Source organism: Rhincodon typus, chromosome 7 (genome assembly GCF_021869965.1).
Source record: "Rhincodon typus isolate 14 chromosome 7, sRhiTyp1.1, whole genome shotgun sequence".
In the NCBI taxonomy this organism is placed as follows: Eukaryota; Metazoa; Chordata; class Chondrichthyes; order Orectolobiformes; family Rhincodontidae; genus Rhincodon; species Rhincodon typus.
Window position 1 is genome coordinate 151239 of NC_063338.1, and position 6019 is coordinate 157257.

Sequence of the window (6019 nt, forward strand, 5' to 3'; positions counted from 1 at the left end):
AGCTCTACACCTTGTTATCTCTTTATCATAAATGTAAGGATATTCTGTTTCATTTGTAAAGAGAATTGATGAGACCACATCTCGAATAAAGTGTACAGGCTTTGGCCATCTTCTGTAAATTTATTGGAGGTGTTTCAGATGATGTTTTATGAGATTAATATCTGGAATCAGTGAGTTATCTAAGGAGGATAGGCGAGGCAGACAAAAAGGAAAAGGAGGTGGGTAAGAACTGCTGATTAAGACAGGCGAGTAATGTGATTGTAAGCAAGGATAAAAGCTGTGGTGAAGTAGAATATACATGGAACAAAAGCAGAAATTGCTGGATAAACTCAGCAGGCCTGCCAGCATCTGTGGAGAGAAATTAGAGTTAAAGTTTCAGGTCGAGTGGCCTTTCCTCGGAATGGAAACATTAACTCTGAATTCTCTCCACAGGTGCTGCCAGTAGACCAGCTGAGCTTATCCAGCAATTTCAGTTTTTGTTTCTGATTTACAGCATCTGCAGTTTTATTTTTTCGGTTTATGTAGAATATATGAGTTGAGCTTAGAAACACTAATAGTTAGTAAATGATAATAATGTTGTAAAAATACTCCAAAATGCAGGAGCAATATTGGGAAAGGTACTAGAATGGAATTTAGAGATGCCAGTAATAAAGTTAGGGCCATAATTATGGGTGACTTTAATCTGCATATAAATTGAGCAAATCAAATTAGTAGCAACAGGAGGCATTCTTAGCATGTATATGAAGCAGTTTTATGAATTAATACATCAAGGAAGCAACTGAGTATTGGGTAATGAGAAAGAAATAATTGGTAATAAAGTTGAGCATGGGTCGTTAGGAAGGAGTGACCACAATAAGATAGAATTCTTCATTAAGATGGAGTGATTTTTTTTTCTGGGATGCTGTAATTAAATAAAGAAAACTATACTGATATGAGATGTGAGCTAGCTGTTATAAATCATGGGTCAGTATTTAAATGGGTTTTGGGAGATTGACAATGTGCTATTTAAATGTTTGCTATGACCTATGTACAAAAGTTATTCATCCCTGTCTGGCATGAAAACAATATGGGAAACATGGTCAAACCATGGCACAAAAGGGAAATGCTGGTCATATTACATTTGTCAAATAAATCAACAGACATGAGGATTGGAAACAAAGACACAGGTATTGATTAAAAGGCAGAAAATAGAGTATGAGAGGATGCTTGCAGAGACCATACAAACCAATAGTCTTTTTTTTGTTCATTCACAGAATGTGGGCATTGCTGGTGAAGCCAGAATTTATTGCCCATCCATGATTGCTCAGAAGGCTGTCAAGAGTCAACTGCATTGCTGTTGGGTTGGAGTCACACGTAGGCCAGACCAGGTGAGGATGACAGTTTCTTTTCCGTAAAGGACATTAGTGAACCAGGTGGGATTTTCCCAACAATCAATGGCTTCATGATCATCATTAAACTCTTAATTAAAGATTGATAGTGAAACATTAACAAAGATGAATATAGGGTCTCTTGCAATCAGAATCAGAGGAATTTGAAAATGGGGTACAAAGTGATGGCAGACCAATGAAATATGTCTTTAATTCAGTTTTGAAGCGTGACTGGACAGGCTGGGCTGTCTACCTTCGAGCAGAGAAGACAGACACCTAACTGAGCAGTCAATACTTTTAAGGTAAGGAGCAGAAGATTTAGAGTGAATTTGAGAGGGTGGTGAGTATCTGAACTCAATGCCTACTCTGGGGTGGGGTGACGGTGAGAACCCTCAGGACATTGAAAACCCCCAGCCCAGCCACTCATTCACTGCCATTGGTCAGGGGACTAGCCCTGGCCCACATTCATTCCCATTGGTTAGAGAACTAGCAGCCCCAAAGTCCTCCAACTCCACCCCCTTTTTCCTATTGGTCCGGACCTGCTGTCAATTTCTGCTTTTGTTTCTGATTTACAACATCTGCAGTTCTTTCAGTGACCTTTCTTCAGAACTGGTCTTGAACTATTAACTTTGATTTCTCTGCACAGGTTCTGCCAGAGCTGCTGAGTTTCTCTGGCAACTTCAGTTTTTGTTTCAGATTTCAAGCATCCATGATTCATTGTTTTATTTAAGAGCATTTTGGGTACCAGTTTCTCATCACCGGATGACCCGTTTCTACCTCCTTCCCAAAATCCACAAACCACACTGCCCCAATAGGCCCATCATATCAACTTGTTCCTGCTTCACTGAGCTCATTTCCTCTTACCTTAACTCCATTTTCTCCCCACTTGTCCAAACCCTGCCCACCTACATCTGCAAATCTTCTGATGCCCTTCATCATATTGACAATTTCCAATTCCCCAGCCCTATCTGCCTCCTGTTCACCATGGATGCCCAATCCCTCTATACCTCCATTCCTCACCAGGATGGTCTAAGAGCTCTCAGCTTCTTCCTCAACCAGAAGCCTTGAATGATCTCCATCCACGACCACTCTCCTCCACCTGGCTGAACTCTCTCACTGAGCAATTTCTCCTTTAACTCATCTGACTTCTGCCAAGTGGCTATGGGCACCTGCATGGGTCCCAGTTATGCCTGTCTCTTTATGAGGTATGTGGAATGATCTTTGTTCCAGTCTTACCCCTACCACAACTATTATTTTGGTACATCAACAACAGCTTTGATGTCGCTTCATGCTCCTGCCAGGACCTGAAACTTCATTCATTTTGCCTCCAATTTTCACCCTTCTATAACTTTCACATCATCCATTTTGAAAAATTTCCTTCTTTTCCTTGACCTCTGTCTCCATTTTGGGGAATAAATTGTCCATTGCCATCCACTACAAAGCCACTGACTCCCATAGCTAGCCACATCCCATGTCCTGCAAGGGCTCCATCCTTTTCTCCCAGGTCCTTTGCCTATGTCACATTTGTTCGGATGATGCCACCTTTCAAAACATCACTGCTGACATGGCTTTCTTCTTCCATGAGTATGGTTTCCCACCCACTGTGGTTGATAGGGCCCTCAACTGCATCCAACCTATCACGCGTGCTTCCACCCTTGCCCCTTCCCATCACTCACAACAGTGTTATCAGGTGGAGCTGAAGGAACACAGCAGGCCAGGCAGCAGAGCAGCAGGAAAGCTAACGTTTCAGGTCGGGACCCTTCTTCAGAAAGTCTCGGCCCGAAATGTCAGCTTTCCTGCTCCTCTGATGCTGCCTGGCTTGCTGTGTTCCTCCAGGTTCACACTGTATTATCTCTGACTCCAGCATTGGCAGTTCTTACTATCTTTCAGTGTGATCAGGTTCCCCTTGTCCTCTCTCTTCATCCCGACCAGCCTCCACATTCAAAGGATCATTCTCTTCCATTTCAAACAACTCCAATAGAATGCCACGACCAAACAGATCTTCACCTCACTCCCCTGTCTGCATTTTGCAGGGATCATTCCCTCCGGGGCACCCTAGTCCATTCCACAACTACCAACACCACACCTCCACTCCACAGCACTTTCCCATGTAACCGCAGAAGGTGCAACACCTGCCCCTTCATCTCCTCCCTGCTCACTATCCAAAGACCTAAACAGTCTTTCCAGGTGAAGCAGTAATTCAACTGCACCTACTCCAATCTTGTGTATTATTCTTGCTGCACCCAATATGGCCTACACTACGTTGAAGAAACCAAACACAGACTGGGTGATCACTTTGGAACACCTCTGGTCTGTGCGCAAGCAGGACCCTGACGTTCCTGTAGCCAGTCATTTTAACACAGTGTCCTGCCTGCATGCCCACATGTCTGTCTTTGGTGTGCTGCAGTGCTCCAGTGAATCACAGCACAAACTGGAGGGACAACATCTCATCTTCAGACTAAGTACCTAATGGCCTTCTGGACTTAATATTGAGTTCAACACCTTTAAATTGTGAACCAACTCGCATTTCTTCCTTTTGTTTTAGCTTGTTATCTTGTCCCCCCCTCCCCTCTCCTTCCCCCGCATCCCAGTTACTGTCCTTTCAAGTCTGGCAGGAGACACACCATTGTTACGACATTCTCACTTTCCAATCATTTAATCCGAACTACCAACATCTTTTCTCCGCCAGCACATTACACCCATAACCACCGCCCCCCTCACCAAAACTAAAGCATGAATGCTGTCCCCTCACGCTTCACTTCAGCTCTGATGAACAGTCGAAACGTTAGCTTGCTCTGTCTCCGTGGATGCTGTCTGGCCCACTGTGATCTCCAGCATTTATTGTTTTCAGTTCAGATTCCATCATCTGCAGTAATACGCGCTGGGTTGGAGCATGCCCCGCGGTTGCACTCAGACGAGCGCATTATGTTGTTACCTGGTGAGGGCCCCTCGGAGGAACAGGAAGGGAACGATAAAGCCGGTGGATGGGTTGTCTGGATTCAGAAATACATTGAGATGAAAAGACAATAAATACCGAATGAAACCTACCTTTACCGCGTTTAATCTGACAGCAACTCCTCAAGTCACTTCTCTCACAGGACGCGAGTTCAGGAACATGTCGCACGGGCAACGCAGGGCCCATGTGCCCCGCCCATCGTTCACTCCTATTGGTTGTAGGACCAGCTGCTCCCGCCCCAGACGCCTTCTATTGGTCAAGAGCAGTCATCCAGTTGCTTTGACTGAGTTGCTGACTGTTTGGTGAGGTTTGGAGTGCTGTTTCCATTAAAAGAATTATGCAGCACTTTATTGGAATTGGAGAGAGTGTAAATGATGGGCATTTAGAGTTTTGGAGGGCCAACAGAAGACAGTGTTCCACAGAAACTGGACAAAAATAAAAAACAAAGTTGCTGGAAAAGCTCAGCAGGTCTGGCAGCATCTGTAAAGGAGAAAACGTTTCGGGTCCGGCGATCCTTCCTCAGACCTGCTGATCTTTTCCAACAACTTTGTTTTTTTTGCTGATTTACAGCATCCGCAGTTCTTTTGGTTTTTAAAAATAAATAAAGATCGGCAGATGCTGGAAATCAGAAACAAAAACAGAAATTAATGAAAAGAAACTCAGCAGGTCTGGTAGCATCTGGGCACAGAAAGCAGAGTTAACATTTCGGATACAGTGACACTTCTTGCAGAAAGCTTTTTGTTAATGTAGCTCACCAGTAGGGCCCTGAGGAGTTTTGCTGAACAAAGAGACCTAGGTACGCAGGTGCACATTTCCTTGCATGTGGAGTTGTAAGTTTGGAGATGGGTGTCAATAGATCAAAATTTAACCCCTGGCGTCCTTGGGTAATCATTGGCGTTTAACGAGCCCTGATAAATCTGGAAATCCCTTTTCACATTGGGCACATGAATAGGAAGGGTTTCGAGGGATATGGACCAAATGCAGGCAAATGGGTCCAGATCAATTTAGGATGTCTGTTTTGGCATGGACAAGTTGGACCAGAGGGTCTGTTTCTATGTTGTATGACTTGTAACTCTCATTCATTCATTGGCGGGATTAAGAGAAAAATCCTACATCTGTGTTTTTCTATGAATTCACTGATTTTTTAACAGGATGGATGACCCAGTGAATCCCTTCCCATACACAGGCCAAGTGAACATTTTCTCCCAGCATGAACTCGCTGGTATATTAACCTATTTGATGAAACCTATTTCCCTCACTTGAAGCAGGAGAATGGTTTCTACCCACTGTGTACTCGCTGGTATATCAGCAAGCTGGATGACCGAATGAATATCTTCCCATACTGAGAGCAGTCAAATGCATTCTCCCAGTATGAAGTTGCTGGTGTGCCAGCAGATTTGATGAATCAGCAAAGCCTTTTCCACACTCAGAGCAAGTGAACTCGCTGGTGTACAGCAAGTGAGATGAGTGAGCAAATACCTTCCCACACTCAGAGCAGATGAATGATTTCTCCCCAGTGTGAACTCACTGGTGCCTCAGCAATTTGGACAACAATGTGAATGCCTCCCCATAATCCACACCACTATGTTTCCACCAATCCCGTGTGCTCTGAAATTGCACACTAAACTAATGTGGACTTTATCAAAAGTATTTTGAAATTCCAAACTCCCCATTCACCCGTTCTCCTATACCTATT